General features: G+C 41.1%; 1 non-coding gene across 1 annotated transcript; it reads left to right on the forward strand.

The window, feature by feature from the left end:
• Positions 1 to 2835: 2835 nt before the first annotated feature.
• On the forward strand, positions 2836 to 2977 carry Gm22433. Its single transcript, XR_003954826.1, has one exon.
• Positions 2978 to 18664: the final 15687 nt, after the last annotated feature.

An 18664-nucleotide genomic window follows, 5' to 3' on the forward strand; every position in this document is an offset into this window, starting at 1 on the left:
GAATTTGGTTTAGAATCACTGTTCTCTATCTAAACAAAATAGTTCCACTTATTACTTCTTTTATACCTGTATGAAATTCCAGTTAAACAGCCACAACCGCAACCACAACCACAACAAGAATCTTATGGAAAGGGAAACAGATTCAGTACAAAGCACTTGTGTGTGCTTCAGCCTCCAGGAGTTCTAAGCTCTAAGTCTTCTGTGAAGCAGAGGTTCTGTTGAGAAACTTTATGTCAAATATTAAAGAAAAAACTTAGAATTTCCTTCTGTTCCGAAGTACACAGGAAATGCAATGGAGATATAATCACCAATCAGGAGGAAATAATTGAAACATCCAAGATCCTGGACATCATGGGTAATCAGGTGTTACTACTCAGTACAGAAGTTTTGGACAGGCTTTTCATTGCAGTGTTTTCAGCACTTCAGCCAGTCGGTAAGAAACAAACTGTTCCACTATATTTATGTACTCTCCTTTTTCTTACCTGATAATCATAAAAGAAAGGGTAATATCTCTCAAAGAAATGTGCTTTCCCCCCAGAATTAAAAAGAAAAATTAAATCCTTACATTTCGAATTTTCAATATCGCAAAACCTTCAGTGCTGCCCCTGTGGCTAATGAAATCAGCAAGGTGCAAATGTTCCAATCTGATTCCTTCCTCAACTGCCACAGACCTGACACCCACCCTGCTTCTTCTCTTCTGCTGGACATCTTCCTTTGTTACTGTTGGGACACTCAACTCAACTCAAATGGAAAAAGTAGAAGAAAGAGGCTTTCTTGAAATTCTTGTCAAGGTGCAAATGTATAACCCCTCTGGAATTTCAAAACTATCAGGCAACAACACTCTAAACATCATAAATGCAATCCAAGTGTTCTCTGAGGGCCACTCCTCAGAGTATTTTGCTAAAATTCAGGATACAATATTTGCTAGAGGTAGAAAATATTAGGGTCAAGTATGTGTCATGTCCTCATTTCTGACTCCATGTTACTCCTATCTTCTCCAGGAAGAGGATGTTGGACATCAAAGTCAAAATCATTGCTCTTCCTTAGGAGCAGCGTTAGAAAGGTAAAGGTTGGATGAAGAAAACTATTCACTGAACGCTGAGGTCAAAGTTTATCCCCTCCCTTTCTGTGACCAGAAAATACAAAGCAGACCACAGTATTAAAAACATGTGTGTTGTGGGTGAAAATAAGAGTGTAAATGCTAAAGAAAAATGTGCTAGATAGCACGAGCAGGTTTTGTCTATTCTAACTTTTTGAAATGGGGTTTCAGATGGTTAGAACTGTTGAAGAATTTTCAAGCCTTTGAAAGGTAGTCAAAGAGGTAAAAAGAGAGATGGAACAGTTATGTGTGCATTCAACAAAGGCATAAGGGGCCATGTTGGAGATGTCAGTTGACAGCATGAGAAGCAGTAGAACTTTAAGTGTTTTTTCATGCAGGTACAGCACGGCTTAAAAATAAGCCAGAGTGGGTGGGTTGGGGAGCAGGCTGGAGGGAGAGTATAGGGGACTTTCAGGATAGCATTTGAAATGTAAATGAAGAAAATATCTAGTAAAAAATGAAATGAAAAAAAAATAGGAGGACAAGCTGGACTCCAGGAGGAAAACTTAGCAGAAATAAAGAAGTTATAAGAAAGGAAAGGAAATGTTTTGTTCCAATAAAGACAATATCTTGTTGGGTTAAAACAAAAACATGCCTGATGTAATGGCTCACACCTCTATGCTCAGCACTTAGGAAGCTAAGCTGAAGTATTTCTGTGAGTTTGTGACCAGCTTTGATAGTTAAGTGAATTTTATGCCAGCCTAGATTTCAGAAAGAGGGTGTATCTCAACAACTCAAAACACATACACAAAGCTCACAAAATTGTTTCTTTTTCAGTTTACATACCCACATACTATGCTTATACTATTTCCTGAGGGAATATTTGAAATTTCAAATGTTTATTTGAAATGAAAAACAATTCTGAAGATTTTACACTAGCTATTACATTATTGTTCAGAATGTAGTTCATATTGTATTTGCTTACATCTTATTATTTAAAAACAGTCATGTAGCCCACATACTGCAATGCGACTAGACATGTACTCAGGACTAAGTCAGCAAATAGAAAAAATACTAGATCAATAGCACTGATAACTATGTGGAAAGGCATCTCATGTCTCTCAAAAACCTGAAGAAATTATTAAAATCTCATACTTACAGGAAAAAACTTTCTAATATCTCTACTTATGTATATGATTATAAACTTGAAATGGCATCAAACAACACAATCTCTAAACTACCTAATGACCCACCTTTGGAATAAATGGATAAAGTTTGTTATTACTTAGAGTGGCTAAGGAGTTGTGTGTGTGTGTGTGTGTGTGTGTGTGTGTGTAGATGTGTGTGTCTATGTGTGTGTGTCTATGTGTCTGCGTGTGCCTGTGTATGAGTATTCACATATATGTAGTATATGAGTTAGCTTCCTATTGTTTTGAGAAAGTACAATGAGATGAAAGCATTTAGTTTAGCTTATGGTATTCTGGTGGTGAGGGATGGCAGCAAAGTGACAGGCATGGTGGTGGGAGCAAGAAGTTGAGAGATGACATTTCCAGCCATGACAGAAAGCAGAGAAAGGAAACCAGAACAGAGGACATAAACTTCCAAATTCTTCCCTCAGTGATAGAGCTACTTCATTATGGTTCTGCCTCTTAAAGATTCCATAACCTCCCCAAACATCACCAACCAAGGATCCATGGTTCAAGTAATTTGAGCTTATAGTGGCATTGCATAGACAGACAAAGTTAAATGTATATATTACTCCTATAAGAATATGGGTAAAAATAATGTTTTTTCATGTGAATGTTTCTGATATTGATTGCATTTGCATTTATTAGTTGTAAAATGCAATGATAAACAGTCACATACATCAAAACAGATGATTCCTCCTGAAAGAATCTGTAGAGTTGTCAAATTTTCTGTGCAACAGCTCCATACATAAATAAAAAATTAAAAATTGTGTATTCTTCATGTATATGTACACAACAAAATAAACTAAGTTCTCAATTATATATGAGATTTTTATGAATTGTATAAGAAAATATACAGTGATTTGTACAATGGTAGCTAAAAAATAACTACAAATTAATTTGACTTCATATTTTATAGTAAAGATAAAAGGTACTTTGAGGAAATGCACACTATTGGAAAATAACTTTCAAGGAGCTTTCATCAGTAGGGTAAATACCATTTCACAATGGCCGATTCAGCTATTAAAATCACTAAATCAGTTACTTTTTTCCCTAAAAGTGTCACAGAGAATTTGTCAACTGTATTTAAAAGTTGACCAGAAGAAGATCTTTATCACTCTGAATGAATACCTATAGAATCTTTCCAAGTTCTAAAAAAGTGATCACTAATCCAAAGTATTTAAGGAAAACAAACACATCAGGTCTGAAATGCCAATAAACAGGTTTGGTTTGTATGCACTCACCTAAACAGTAAGGGTTGCAATACATGCCAAGCTTCTGCCATGTCACAGCCAGAACCTACACATGTTGAAGCTAGCATCTCTGAATTATTGATTTTGTGACTTTCCATCTTTTTTTTTGGACCAGGGATAGATATTAATAAAGTCACATTTAGAAGACATGTCAGAGAAACATGCAGTAATTTAGATATAAAGCTAACATGAGTTGCCAGTGTTCCTCCTGGCATAAAAGGCACATCAGCTATAGTTCGCCACTGTTATTTTACTCATGTTTTAATTTTCATACAGTGAGGAAAAATGATCTAGGCAGAGAGAACAATTAGGATTGTTTGCAAGTAACAAAGAACTTATAATTGTAAGAAAAAGAGATATATAGGATCACAGACACAGGCAGAGCAGCCTGCACGAGTCTTGAAAATAAGGGAAAACAACGAATCAGGAAGTAGAATATGGTAGAGGAGTAACCTGGACGCCTTAAAATGAAGAGGCTCTGTTCATACAGGTTTGTATTATGCAGTTCAATCAGGTGCACCTCAGAGGAGATGCTGATTAGCCTACTTTTAATCAAGTTTCTATCCCTCAGCTAAGGAAGGTCAAGATGCTTTATAATAGATCTATTAATCTTGCACACAGTAAAGAAGTGCTTATTTCCAAAGGAAGAATGTGTTTTTCAAACAGAAATAAATTAAGGCTGAACACTATACTGGATGCTTAAGAAAATAAAAGTTACAGTATATCAAGACCTATTTCTATAAATGTTTAAATTTCACAAAAAATGTTTCATAAAAGCACACACAAACTTCCTCAAGAGGCTTGAGGTGGAAGCTAGATAATGAAAGACCTCTTTTGCAGGCAGTTTGGAATCTTGCAGAGTAAGCAGTGAGACACCACTGATGTGTACTTAACATGGAACTATAAGATCAGATTTGTATGTTTGTGTTTATTTGTTTAACCACTGATGGAAGTGTGTGGGATGGGTTAACGTGGCCCCAGGAAGTAGGAAACTCAGCTAAACAGTTGGCAGCAATTTATTTCAGAAAAAGTGATATAGCCTAAAACAACAGGAAAATGACTAGGTAAAAGAAGAAACTGCACGATGAGACTTCCACACCACATGCATAGACTGCTTTGAAGTTTAAATAACGCCCAAGGGCTGAAGTTATTCATCTTTAACCATTTGAGGGAAGGACAGTGTTTTACAATGTCTGAAGACATTTTTAGATGTCACAGTTTATAGGAGATAATGCTACAAGCATGGAGTGATTAAGTTCAAAGATGCATCTAAATATAACAAAGCGTCAAAGACAGTGATCGAAAAATCTTGCTTTTCCAAAAAGCAATAATAATTAAAGTGAAGAAACCCAAATTTATTTAAGATTCAGTGAGTCAAAATTGTGGCTTGGTCTTTTGTCCTCGTCAGGGTTTATATTCCTGCACAAGCATCATCACCAAAAAGCAAGTTAAGGAGGAAAGGGTTAATTCGGCTTACACTTCCATACCGCTGTTCATCACCAGTAAGTGATGTCAGGACTGGAACTCAAGCAGGTCAGAAAGGAGGAGCTGATGCAGAGGCCATGGAGGAATGTTCTTTACTGGCTTGGTTTGTGAGACCCCGACTTAGAGTGTTTCTCCCTGGAAGGTAAAGCCCCTGGACATTCCCCAAGCTTGTTTTCCCTGATCTCTAAAAATACAGTCAGAAAGAAGCTCTTTGTTCTCTACAGCCAGCAAAAAGCCTTTTTGTTTCTGCGCCTTACAGCCAGAGATGCAATAATTGTAATTTTACCAAGGACATCCGGGCAGAGAAGAACACTCCTCCCAACTCTTCCCAACTCTTCCCAACTCCTCCCAACTCCTCCCAATTCCTCAGCTAGCTGTAAAAAGCCCTGTCACCACTTGGGGTCGAACTTCCCTGCCCTGCACGGTGGAGGGACTTCATCCCCAGCTAGTTGATAATAAAACCTCTTGCAGTTTGCATCAGGTGTGGTTTACTCTCGGATCATTGGGCCGCTGACCAGCTCATCCCGGGACTTGAACAGAGGCCCAGCTTTGGGGGTCTTACATGTGGGTGCTGTCCGGGATTTGTGGCCTACCCCAGTTCTCAGAGACCCTGCTTGGAGGTAGGATACTGTTGTCTATGTCTTCGTCTATGTCTTTGTCTGCAGGCTATGTTTGAATTCGGTATTCTCGGTTTGCAGTCGTCCGCACTCATGAGAGCAACGAACTCCCTGTCCGGGATGGACAGGAGGGTTACTGACAGATATGTCAGGAGTAACTGGCTGCCACCCTGGGAGATGTCCCAGGAGGTCTGAGGGAGCTCCAGGGATGCCTGGAGACCCATTGGGGTGTCAAGTGAGAGTGTGCTCACTTGGCTGTCTGATTGGGTCCTGGTCTCGGTTATCGTAATTTTTTTGTGTCTATATCTTGTTTGTTTCCCTGTATGTGACTCTGATGATGGGACAGACTAATAGCACTCCCCTTGGACTGACTCTCAAGCATTGGACTGAAATTAAGACTGGTACTCACAATCTGTCTGTAGATGTCAGAAAGAGATTTTAGAGTGCTATCTGCTCTACGGAGTGGCCAGCTTTTGATGTTGGTTGGCCACCAGAGGGCACTCTTGATGTGATTGTGATTTCTGCTGTAAAAGATATTGTTTTGCAGAGGAGATCAGGGTCTCAACCAGATCAAGTATCCTACATTCCCACCTGGGAAAATTTAGCACAGGACCCCCCTTCCTGGTTGAAGCCTTGGGTTCAGAAGAACGAGCCAGGCTCCTGAGGCCTAGCTGTCCTCGACTCAGAGAAAAAAAACTAAGATAAAAACAGCGGGGGCTGAACCGCAGCCCTCGGCTCCTCCCAGGATCTATCCAGAGATAGAAGAACCTCCAGAATGGCATAACACCCCACCCTCATATCGCCAACAGGTCCCCTCCCAGATCTCTCAACAGGGTGCCGCTAGGGACGTGGGAGAGGGACCAGTTGCTAGAACCTGAGGCCAGCGAGCTCGGAGCCCAGAGGGACTAGACTCAACCACCACGCTGCCTTTACATACTTATGGCCCTCCTCCAGCGGACCTCGGACAACTGCAACCCCTTCAGTACTGGCCTTTTTCCTCCTCTGATCTCTATAATTAGAAGGCAAATCACACCCCGTTCTCTGAAAACCCCTCTAGCCTTACTAATCTAATAAAATCTCTCATGTTCTCTCATCAGCCCACTTGGGATGATTGTCAGAAGCATTTACAGGTTCTTTTCACCACAGAGGAGAAGGAGAGGATTCTGCTGAGGCAAGAAAAAAACGTGCTGGGGGCCAATAGACTACCAACACAATTTCCAAATGAAATAGATGCAGGCTTCCCTCTGACACATCCTGACTGGGACCCTAACAGGCCTGAAGGTAGGGAGAGGTTGACAATTTTCCACCGGGCTCTGGTAGCAGGACTGAGAGGAGCTGACAGGCACCCCACCAATTTGGCCAAGGTAAGAGAGATCCTACAAAGGAAAAAGGAGCCCCCAGCAGTGTTTTTAGAGCACCTCTTAAAAGCATACAGGCGTTACACTCCCTTTGACCCTACGTCAGAGGGCTAACAGGCAGTGCTAGCCATGGCAGTCTGCTTCTGACATGACATCAGGAGAAGGTTATAGTGTCTAGAGGGTCTGCAACCATTATCTTTGCAAGATCTAGTTAAGGAGGCAGAGAAAGTGTACCATAAGAGAAAGACTGAAAAAGGAAAATGAGAAAGAGAAAAGAGAGAGGCTGAGGTAAGAGAAAGTAGACGAGGTAGAAGGCAGGAAAGAAATTTAATTAGGATTTTGGATACATTCACAGGTGATAAGGAAGTATATAGAAAAGGTAGAGGAAGTAGGCAGACGGTACCTGGGCAACACAGGCCGAGAAGACCTCAGAACTCCAGAGGACCTTCACAACCACCTCTAGATAAGGATCAATGTGCATACTGTAAAGAAAGGGGACACTGGGCAAGAGACTGCACCAAGAAAGAGACAGATACCAGACTGCCCAAGGTCCTTACCCTGGAGGATGATGACTAGGAGAGACGGGGCTCAGACCCCCTCCCCGAGCCTAGGGTAACCCTAACTGTGGAGGAGACCCCAACAGATTTCCTTGTTGATACCAGAGCAGAGTTTTCAGTCCTGACAGAGCCACTGGAGAAATTGAGGAACAAGAAAACCGTAGTAATCGGGGCTATTGGTCAGAAACCATACTCTTGGACCACTGATAAGAAAGTTGATTTTAAAAGAAGCCAAGTAACTCAGTCCTTCCTCATCATTCCTGAATGCTCCACCCCATTGTTGGGGAGAGACTTACTATCAAAATTAAAAGCCTAAATAAGCTTCTCTTTGGAAGGAACTTCAATCTCTTGGCAAGTCCCTATCTCTATAATTTTAGCTTTAAAATTAGAAGAAAAATATAGATTACCTGAGTCTCAAGCCCCATCGAAAAAAGTACTAGAAGGGACCTGGTTAGAGAGATATCCTTAAGCCCGGACAGAGACTAGGGGTATGAGAGAGGCAAAGAGGGTGCCCCCCATCGTTGTGACGCTGAAAACTGGTGTGACTCCTATCAGGGTACAATATCCCATGAGCAAAGAGGCTTTAGAGGGCATCAGACCTCACATTCAAATGCTCTTAGACCTAGGTGTTTTGGTCCCTTGTCAGTCTCCCTGGAATACTCTGTTGCTAACAGTTAAAAAGCTTTGCCACCCTGGCAGCCCCACTCTACCCCCTTACTAAAGAGACTGGGACTTTCTCATAGACCCCCATACACCAGGAGGCCTTTAAAGAGATTAGAAAGGCCTTGCTTAGTGCACTAGTCCTAGCCCTGCCGGACCTGACCAAGCCTTTCACTCTCTATGTAGATGAAAGAGCAAGAATAGCTAGAGGGGTCCTGACCCAAGCTCTGGGGCCATAGAAACGACCTGTAGCCTACTTGTCAAAAAAATTAGACCCAGTGGCCAGTGGATGGCCATCTTGCTTAAAATCTATCGCTGCTGTGGCACTACTTCTCAAAGATGCTGACAAACTGACTCTAGGTCAATGAACTATAGTAGTAGCCTCCCATGCCTTAGAAAGCATCATTAGACAACTGCCTGATTGCTGGATGACTAATGTTCACATGACACATTATCAGAGCCTCTTACTGACTGAGAGAGTGCAGTTTGCACCCCCTGCTATCCTGAGTCCTGCCACCTTGCTGCCAGAAGCTGATGACTCCCTACAAGTGCACCGGTGTATGGACATCCTGGCAGAAGAAACCAGAACTAAGAAAGACCTCACTGACCAGCCATGGCCAGGCTGCCCCAACTGGTGCATGATGGTAGCAGCTTTTTGGTTGAAGGTAACGCAAAGTGGGGGCAGCAGTGGTCAACGGAAAACAAACCATCTGGGCCAGCAGCTTGCCTGAAGGGACGACAGCCCAGAGAGCAGAGCTAATCGCACTCACCCAAGTCTTGCGGCTGCCCAAAAAGAAGAACATCAATATCTACGCAGACAGGAGGTATGCTTTCGCCATCACTCACATACATGGGGCGACTTATAGACAAAGGGGGCTACTCAGATCTGCCGGGAAAGATATTAAAAATAAAAAAGAAATCCTGAGCCTATTAGAAGCCATACACTTGCCAAAAAAACTGGCCATCATACATTGCCCCAGTCACCAGAAAGGCCATGGTGCCATAGCGAAGGGAAATCAGATGGCTGACCTGGCCACCAAGCAGGCAGCCCTAAGAGAAAAATAAAGAACTTAAAGACCATTATAAACTCAAAGACGCAGGCTTTGACTACACTCCAGAACATCAGGACTAACAGGAAAAATACCTGAGATATGTGTATATACTCCCCAGGGAGTGGCTAAGACCCAAGATGGTCTCTCGATCCTGCCCACCAAAGAAGGGCAACAATATGTAGCCAATCTACACCGGCTCACGCACTTGGAAACTAAGAAGCGCAAAGAAATTGTTAAGAACTCAAACTACTATGTTATAAAACCATCCGACGTTGCCCAGGAGATTGTTAATAAATGCCAAGCCTGTGCTCTCACCAATGCCGGGCACCACAAGAATGCCCTTGGATAGTGGCTAAGAGGTGTCCGGCCAGGGGCATGCTGAAAAGTAGATTTTACTGAAGTTAAACCAGCCTAGTATGGTAATAAAGATCTATTAGTTTTTATAGACACTTTTCCAGGGTGGGTCAAAGCCTTCCCCACTAAGAAGGAGACCACCAATGTTGTGGCAAAGAAGGTATTAGAAGAAAATTTCCCAAGATTTGGTATCCCTAAGGTACTTTCGTCAGACAATGGCCCCTCCTTCGTTGCCCAGGTAAGCCAAGGGTTAGCCAGACAATTGGGGATCTATTAGAAGTTACATTGTGTTTATAGACCCCAGAGTTCAGGACAGGTAGAGCGGGTGAATAGAACATTAAAAGAAACCTTAACTAAATTGGCTTTAGAGACCAGCAGAAGAGATTGGACAGCAATCCTTCCCTTTGCCTTGTTCCGAGTACGGAACACCTCAGGGAAATTTAAACTTACACCTTTGAACTCCTCCATGAGGGACCGACCCCCTTAAAAGGCGCAGGGGGAATGTTTGACCCCGGTGTTCCTTCTTCCCAACCCCTGCTAGCTTGCTTGAAGGCCCTAGAACTGGTCAGAAAAGATGCCTGGGAATTGCTGGGGAAAAAAAAAAAGTACGAACCAGGAACCACCTTGGTGCCACATAAATTTCAAATAAGAGATCCTGTCCTGGTCTGACGCCACCGTTCTGGCAACCTTGAACCCAGATGAAAAGGACCCTACTGGGTGCTTCTGATAAGCCCCATCACTCCTCCAGTACACCCAGCTCCCTCACCCGGCTCCCTCTCCTGGCCCTGCCCCTGACCACTAGCCTGGCCCTGCTCACACTCACTGGGCACTGCACAGGAACCTCCTTCCTCCCTTCTACCACTGATGAGAGACTCTCTAATCTCATTCGAGGGGCTTCTGAGGCTCTCAATGTTACAAATCCTAAAGCTACGACCTCATGTTGGCTTTGTTTGACAGCTGGGCCAGAGGTTTAATTGTATGAGTTCTAAGATTGGAACTATGTACTGAAAGGAGTAGGGAAAATGAGACCCCGACTTAGAGTGTTTCTCCCTGAAAGGTAAAGCCCCTGGACATTCCCCAAGCTTGTTTTCCCTGATCTCTAAAAATACAGCCAGAAAGAAGCCCTTTGTTCTCTACAGCCAGCAAAAAGCCTTTTTGTTTCTGCGCCTTACAGCCAGAAATGCAATAACTGTAATTTTACCAAGGACATCTGGGCAGAGAAGAACACTCCTCCCAACTCTTCCCAACTCCTCCCAACTCTCCTCCTAACTCCTCCAAATTCCTCAGCTAGCTGTTAAAAGCCCCCTACTGTCACCGCTAGGGTTTGGATCTTGTGGAGGCATTTCCCCAACTGAAGCTCCTTTCTCTGTGATAACTCCAACCAGTGTCAAGTTGACACAAAACTAGCCAGTACAGTCTTCACTGGAATTTTGCTCACCTGGCCGTATCTTGAGTTCAACCAACTGTCCCATATATTTATAGCCAGCTGGCTTTCTAATAAGTTGACTCAAATAGCATAACACCTTGCCAGTCCCTGTGGTTTCTCATCCTCTGGTTGACTAACCAGGAGTTATTAACATGGTAGAGGCAGAGCTTTAAGAGAACATTGGAAATGTAAATGAAGAAAATACCTAATTAAAAGAGAGAGAGAGAGAGAGAGAGAGAGAGCATGAAATGTTCAAGATCTCTTTATCCTACCTCATAACTCAGACATTGCCATACCATTCTGTGAGCCAAATCAAGTCAGCTCAGATTTAGAAAGAGTAGAGAAACAGATTATATATGATGCAATATTAATCAAAATGTGATATTTCTGTTATCTACCACAGAAACAGATTCTTGAAGTACAAGGATGTAGAATCAAATAGTAGATAGAAGAGAGAGAGACAGAGAGAGAGACAGAGATATGCTAAAATAATATTGAACAACTCAATAGCTGTAATCACTTATATGTGTATTGATGGAAGAAAATCTGGTGTGTATGTAGAATGAGCTCATTAATCTATTTATCTATTGAACTCTGGCATTTTCAGCAGCATTGAAGGGCCTAGGTGATATGTCCTTCAGACTTCCTTTGTATGCAGCTTGGGCAAGGGAGGTCTATTTCATCTTGTACTTAAGTCTAAATTACAGTTGATCATTGAGAGAAATCAAGGCAGGGTTGCTTGATATTCCACACAGTATTACCTCTAACCTCAAGTCTCATTCCTAGCCAAGGAGTACAGCAAAAGCCATGTTTGATGGCCCAGGATCAACACTCTAGAAAATGTAGATCCTAGAGGGAGGCACCCACTTTTATATCAATTAAGGCAATCAAGATAATGTCTCATAATCATATCCAGAGTCTAACCTGCTAAATAATTACTCAACTGAGACTCATTTATCAGGTGATATGAAAGCTATGTCAAGATAGTATTAACTCACACATATGCTAAATGAATTAAATATATCAAACACAAAAGACAGATACCACTGTCTTTTCACTTCTATGTGGAAGTTAAAAAGCTGACATTTGTGATGGTGAGCTTAACTATAGATACCTGGGCCCTTTCCCCGATTTATAAAAAAAAAGCCTGTATAATTATGATGCCAGATGTTTGAAGATTTATGAAGCATTTATGTAAGTTAGAATGTTCAATCTTAAGAACTTTTGGCTTAAACTTGAATCAGTGCAGGTGGGAGAATTTGTCACATTTCTTCCATCTGAAACTTTGACAAGTGGTGAGAGTTATGCAAATTTGTGCCTATTTATTAATTTCCTACTGAATGTGTAGGAAAAGGTGGCTAACACACATAGTTGGGAGTCTAAATGACATTTGTCATCATTTAACACATTCATTGAGTCACTTTTCTATAGGAAGCATTGGGCTAGCCTATACAGAAATACAGGTGAGTTAGAGAGAATACAGAGAAGGCAAAGTGTCCACAGAGCATGAAGGCAGAAATGCTGGCTCCTGTACATGGAACTGAAATAAGAGCTCTAAGCTGCACTCAGTGTCTTCTCAGTATTTAGATCAGCATGCATGGAATGTATAGCAGAATCTATAGATCAAAGACTCAGCTCAGGGAGTTTCATACATGTAACTTAAAACCAGTATGTGATCACGTAGCAGATATTCTCAGGAGCTGGAGAGATGGCTCAGCAGTTAAGAACGCTGATTACCTTTCCAGAGTTCCTGAGTCAAATTCCTGGCAACCACATGGTGGTTCACAATGATATATAGTGAGCTCTGATGTCTTCTTCTGGTGTGTATGAAGACAGTGACAGTGTACTCATAAAAATAGAGAAATCTTAAAAATAATATTCTCAACACTGTGGTTCTGTCCTCTATCACTGTAGACTATTTGGGCTGATTTTTCTAACTTTGCATAAACTTAATTATGCAATAAGTATTCATTTAAACTGAGTTCTCAGCTTAGAGTAGTCAATGAGGTTTTTATTAGCTTTATCCCATGGTGTAACTTCTTCTTTATTATTCTGAAGCCTTCTGACAGTGGAAGGCCCATAGGATATGAGCACAGAGTCAGACACTTTTCCAATGTCCATCTTGGCTCCTTGTATACTTGAAGTTGGAAGACACACCTCACTGGAAATCCCTTTAGAATTTTCTATCTGAACAATCTTTTTATGTCTCCTGAATTTGATTTGATGCAAAAGAGATATAGCCTAGGACAAAAAATAAATTACTTCAACAGAAAAATCTGAAACTTTCCAAAATTCACCCAAAAAGGGACCTCTATCATTTTCGACTGTCTGCTCAAAGTCAAAGGGCTCTGGCAAATTTCTCAAGACAAGAGTTTTCTGAAAAGTCCACCCAGGTGAATCCTATAAATTAGAGTCTATGGAAAGGAGTGTTGTTCTGTTTGTTTGTTTGTTTGTTTGTTTTATTTTTGTTCTAAATCATGAGGCCCATGGAATCTAAGGGAGTAGTTTTTAGGGCTGAGAATTGGGTCCTGAGGTAATGTTGAAGCTCTGCAAGGCTCAAAAAAAGATTATATTTAAAATATAATAAATTCAGGGAAAAGTTTTGCCAATTTCTCATGATAGAGGTATTGTTTCATCCAGCCAAACTGTACCCAACTTTATTAAAGATACTTTTCATAATCACTCATGGTATTTCAGACAAGACATGGGCAGCCAATCAGTAATAGCATATAAGGACTTCCAAACTCTCTTCTTGAATGAAGGACCAGAAAGCTCAGAAAACTGGTGTAAAATCCAATGAAGTCTTCCTCTGCTGCTTTGACACAGGGCAGTTCTGAATGAGTGGTGCCAATTCTCATTAAGGATGTTAATTAACAGCTTTTCACAAGCAAAAACAGACTTTCAGTGAATAGAATGAAAATGGCAGAATTATCTATCTACAGAGCCACAGTCTTTTAGAAAGGGAACTGATGTACTTTTGAGGAACACTCAGTGATACCACTGAAAAGTCTTGATTGCTCAAGAGATTAGTAAAACCAAATGTAGGAGGCAGGTCCCAATGGGTCTCTTCTTTTAAGGGAGTTAATTCTCTGGTGGAGGGGAAATGGAATATAAAAATGAATCTATTTCCCCCATACCCCAACATATTTTATGCCATGGTGGCCACATATGTCAACACCAGGATGTCTCTCCTGGGATTCAAGAGGAGACTTTTAAAGTCAGCAGGGAAAGGTATAGTTTTCCCTCATCAACCCAGTTTGGAAGACATTTTGTTTGCCCACACCCACCAAACAATGAAGTATTCTGTGTGCTAACAACATAGCGTTTTAAAAGTAAAACAAAATTCTACAATCTGCACAGGTATGAGAAGACAAAGTTATCGATAATGCTTACACTTCACTTGGCATGCTCACACCTTCAGCTTTTTTAGCCTGGTATGATTTGGCATCTCTGTATGCTACAGATTATGTACAATCTCCCAGCATCAGCTTTCCCCTTATCCCCTTCTTTGCAGAGGTCATTTGAAACTGCTGCTCTGGCTTTGGAAGACCAGGTTTAGCAGACAACCTTGGGGAAATTGTCTGTGTCTTATCCTTTGCCTTATTTCCCTTAGTGTCCTCTTCAGCTTTCTTATGTCTTTCTTAGTCTTGGAGGTGTGCAAATGCAGGTGCTGAATTCCACCTGCAGAGTAAAACTTTGGTCTGTTCTGGAGTAGTTCTCAGTGCTGATTCTTCCTAGGTAGAAGGACCTTAAGGACCATGGCCAAAAGTGACAAGAAGCTGAACACTCCAGATCAAGAATGGTATCATATCCTCCATTTCTACCAGTAAGTGGGTGTGTGGGTGTGTGTGGGGGGGGTGCCTTGTCAAATAAGGCTCTTTTCTTATATATTATGTCTATCTGAAATTTGTGTTCTTAGGGGAAAAAAGTGTTGTAAAGCAAAAATGGAGAGGGGCAGTTGGTCATATAGAAGAAAAGAATAGAATGGTATATTAGTTATTTTCCTCACTGATGGGACAAAACACAAAAGCAGAAAAGTTGGGCTGGGGATGGCTTAGCAGTTAAGAACATTTGCTTGCCCTCCTGGCCATGATGGACTGTACTGTGGAAACCCTGAGCCAAGGGAGCCCTTCCTTCTCTAATCTTTTATCTCACAGGTATTTTGTCATTTAGTGAGAAAACTAAACAGCATAAGGGGATACTTGTAGTTGAGAAAAGCCAATTTATATTTCCAAAAGCCAGTAGAAGCTGGGCATGATGGCACAAGTTTTTACCTTGAGAGCCTGAGAAGCAGAGACAAGTGGATCTCTGCAAGTTCCTGACCAGACTGGTCAACATTTATGATTCCAGATCATCCAGGGTTGCCTAGTGAGACTCTGTCTAAAACAAACAACAAAAACAAAAATAAAGCAAAACAAAACAAAAGCAAAGAAAACAAATAGAGATACTTTTGAATGTTTTCAACAGAAAGAATATTTATGATAATAGATCGACCAGTTACCCTGATCTGATCCTTAGGCATAGTATATATACATTAAAATATTACAGTATACCATATAAATATGTGCATTTATTATGTGTCAATTAAAAGTTTAAAAAAATAGAGTCTAGGAGATAGCATTTCAGTTAAATGAAGTGTCTGCTGAACAAGAACAATCATGAGGACCTTAATTCAACCTCAAGTAAAAAAACAAAAACAAACAAACAAAAAACAGCAACAACAACAAAAGCCAAATGTTATGGCACATACCAGTGATCCCTGCTATTCCAGAGTTGGGCAAGCTGCTGTATGCCAAAAACAAGAGGATCCTTCAGGATTACTACCGGACAGTCCAGCCAAATGGGTGAGATCCATGCTTAGGGAGAGATCCTTTCTCAAAAAATAAGGTAGAGAGAGTGGTTGAAGAAAACATCCAAAGTCAACCTCTAGGTTCTATGAGTATATACCTACATGCACACATATGTGCACATGCATCTGCATACACACACACACACACACACACACACACACACACACATGTACAGGCATGTACACCCAAAAGTAGAGAAGCAGAAATCAAATCAAGATCAAATGACCCTTCCAGTTTCTGCCCGATGAATTTTTTTGAGTGAATAACCCAGTTGGGAGATCTTACAAAATATCTGTTTCCAAGAAAAGTTCCTTTAACTAAGCAAGGTAGATCTTCAAAATATCCCAAGCTCTTTAGAGGGTTAAGCAGAAGAGCAAAGGTACACCCCTATACCATTGACTGAAGAATGTCCTCCTTTAATAGACCATTTTCTTCACCCAACTGTGCAGCTCCAGAAAGGATGCACATGGCACATCCAGGGAGGGCAGGAACATCAGCCTACACAACCAGTTCAGCTAGCTCAAACCTGGCAGGCTATGCAGTTGCAGGCAGGTCTTGTAGCCAGATCACTCATATGCCTGAACCTTCAAATTCTGAATCAGGTAGAATGATAGCCTACCACAAAAGAAAGTGCTTCCCCCAAATATGGAAATGCCCACCCATGTTCTGGGAATAGGGATAAGAAGAAGAAAGCAAGGAAAGGGAATTTATGGGAATAGAAAAAAAAAAATCACATGGCTGGTTTGTGTTGGCTACTGTGGGAAAGGATACATTCTGGAAAAAAAGGATCTCACCACTGACATGTGAGTTGCCTGCAGGCCAGTGATCTGTTCCTATCCTTCTGAGCCTGAACACCCATGAGGAAATACAGGAGACCTTCTCTTCAATTGGTCCATTTCTCTAGAAGGGAGGGCAGGGGAAGGAAATTGCTCACTTTCAGATTTTACCTGCCAGTTAGCCATGATATGCTAGATGTGGGAGACAGTGGGGGAATTCAGACATCTCCAGCTGGGCCCTTGGGAAGGCAAGTTTTTGTTTGTTTGTTTGTTTGTTTGTTTGTTTTCTTCTAAACTTAACAAAGGTGTTTGGGAGTCTTTCAGCATTGTTGGTAGTTGATGTTGTATGTATGAAGAAAACTAAGTAAGGAGAGTGGGTGTAACATGAGAATAGCAAGCCAAAGGCAGCCTCCTGAAAAACTGCTAACAATTACACAGCTAGGGGATAAAAGGGCCCTTGATGTACTGGCTAGAAACTTAAAACAGAGAACTATCTAGAAGATAAAAATATTGTGGATATTTAAATAAATGGTCCAGGAATGTTCAGCTTCATATATAGGAGATAAGTGAGGGACAGAAGAACAATACTACAATGCATATCCTGCACATGTGTTGAAAACCCATGCCAGACCTTTAAGGAAGAATACAGGACTGTAGGCCTTTGGTATTTAGGAGTTCATACGCCATTAAGAGGTATCATAAGAGAAGCTAGTCATTATGTTGCTTGGTGTGAGGGAGCACTTAACCAATCAAAGAAGAGAGGACAGGAATCGAAGCCAGAAGAGGAGACCTGAAATAAGGAACCCTTTAGCTGCTTTTTGAAGACCAGAAGACAATCATGAAGCTGTGATCTGATCAGAAAGGACAGCCTGAGAAGTGGAACAAAATTGCTCCAAAGAGTTTCAGGAAGAATCAATCCAGCCAGGAAGAGTGAAAACCCTGACTCTTCTATCAGTGACTTAAATAAGAGTCTCTGTCTTTACTTAGCGTAGTGAGATAGACACCAGAGAAGACAATTTTGAAATGGGTTTAAGCCAGTTGAAAGTCTTTATCAGCCAGCAGTCAAGTGCTACACAGGGTGTTCTAGACCCCAGTCTAGTACCAAGCCTTTCCCAGGGTGAGCTTTTAAGCACAAAACCATGTCCTGGTTTGACATACTTCAGTTAACAAGAATATTGAGCAAGAAGCACAACTATGTAAGCCAAAAAACAAGGTTAGTACATTTAATGACTTTCCTAAAACTATGGACTTTGATGGTTAGGTCTTTGTTTTAGTTTTGGCAGTCTTCATGCCGAGTTTTACAACCTGAAATGTACTTCCACCATGGAGTCAGTTGTGCTAAAGTCTGTGGCCCTCTTACATTCTCCACTGGTCCTAGTGAATGAATCAAATCATGAACTCACCCTGCACTAAAAAGGTATAGATGGCCCTAAGGACCATTAAGTTTGTGAATTGATACATAATTTGCCATACAGTTTAAGATGCAGAGGCACACTGTTACTGCAATCAGAATAAGAATTAAAGGTCTAGTCAGTGCTGAGAGCAGAATAGTTAGCCAGTAGAACAGAGATTGGTATCAATGATCTGATTTAAGTCTTTGTTGCTTTCTCTTTATGGATTTCTTTTTCCAAACATGATAAGATTTTTAAAAAATATTCCTGATCAGTTAGCATAAAAACAGTTTTTCCCCAAAGCCAGACATAGTTTCTTAATCTCATGAGGAATAAGTATAAACCTCTATAGTTTTGTAGGATCATTTCTGCAAGGGAATCTAACTGCTGTGTTAATACCTCTAGGTCCTGATGAACTCGTTTAGTTTCTAAGTTTACTTTGTAAAGTAGCAGAAGAGGCACATTTAGTCAAATTACTAGTGAATGCCCACAAAATAGTCTCAGGGGCATGGCAATATTGCTGTTATCCAGAGGAATTAGCCCATAGCAGTCATTAGAATAAGAGGAAGTGCCAGGTTAAAGATTTTAGATATTAGAGAAGTTTTTAGCCCCTATAAGTCCTCTAATGTTAATTTGAGCTGCCTCTAGTCAAAGTGAGA

This window comes from Mus musculus, chromosome 3, assembly GCF_000001635.26.
Source record: "Mus musculus strain C57BL/6J chromosome 3, GRCm38.p6 C57BL/6J".
Taxonomy (NCBI): Eukaryota; Metazoa; Chordata; class Mammalia; order Rodentia; family Muridae; genus Mus; species Mus musculus.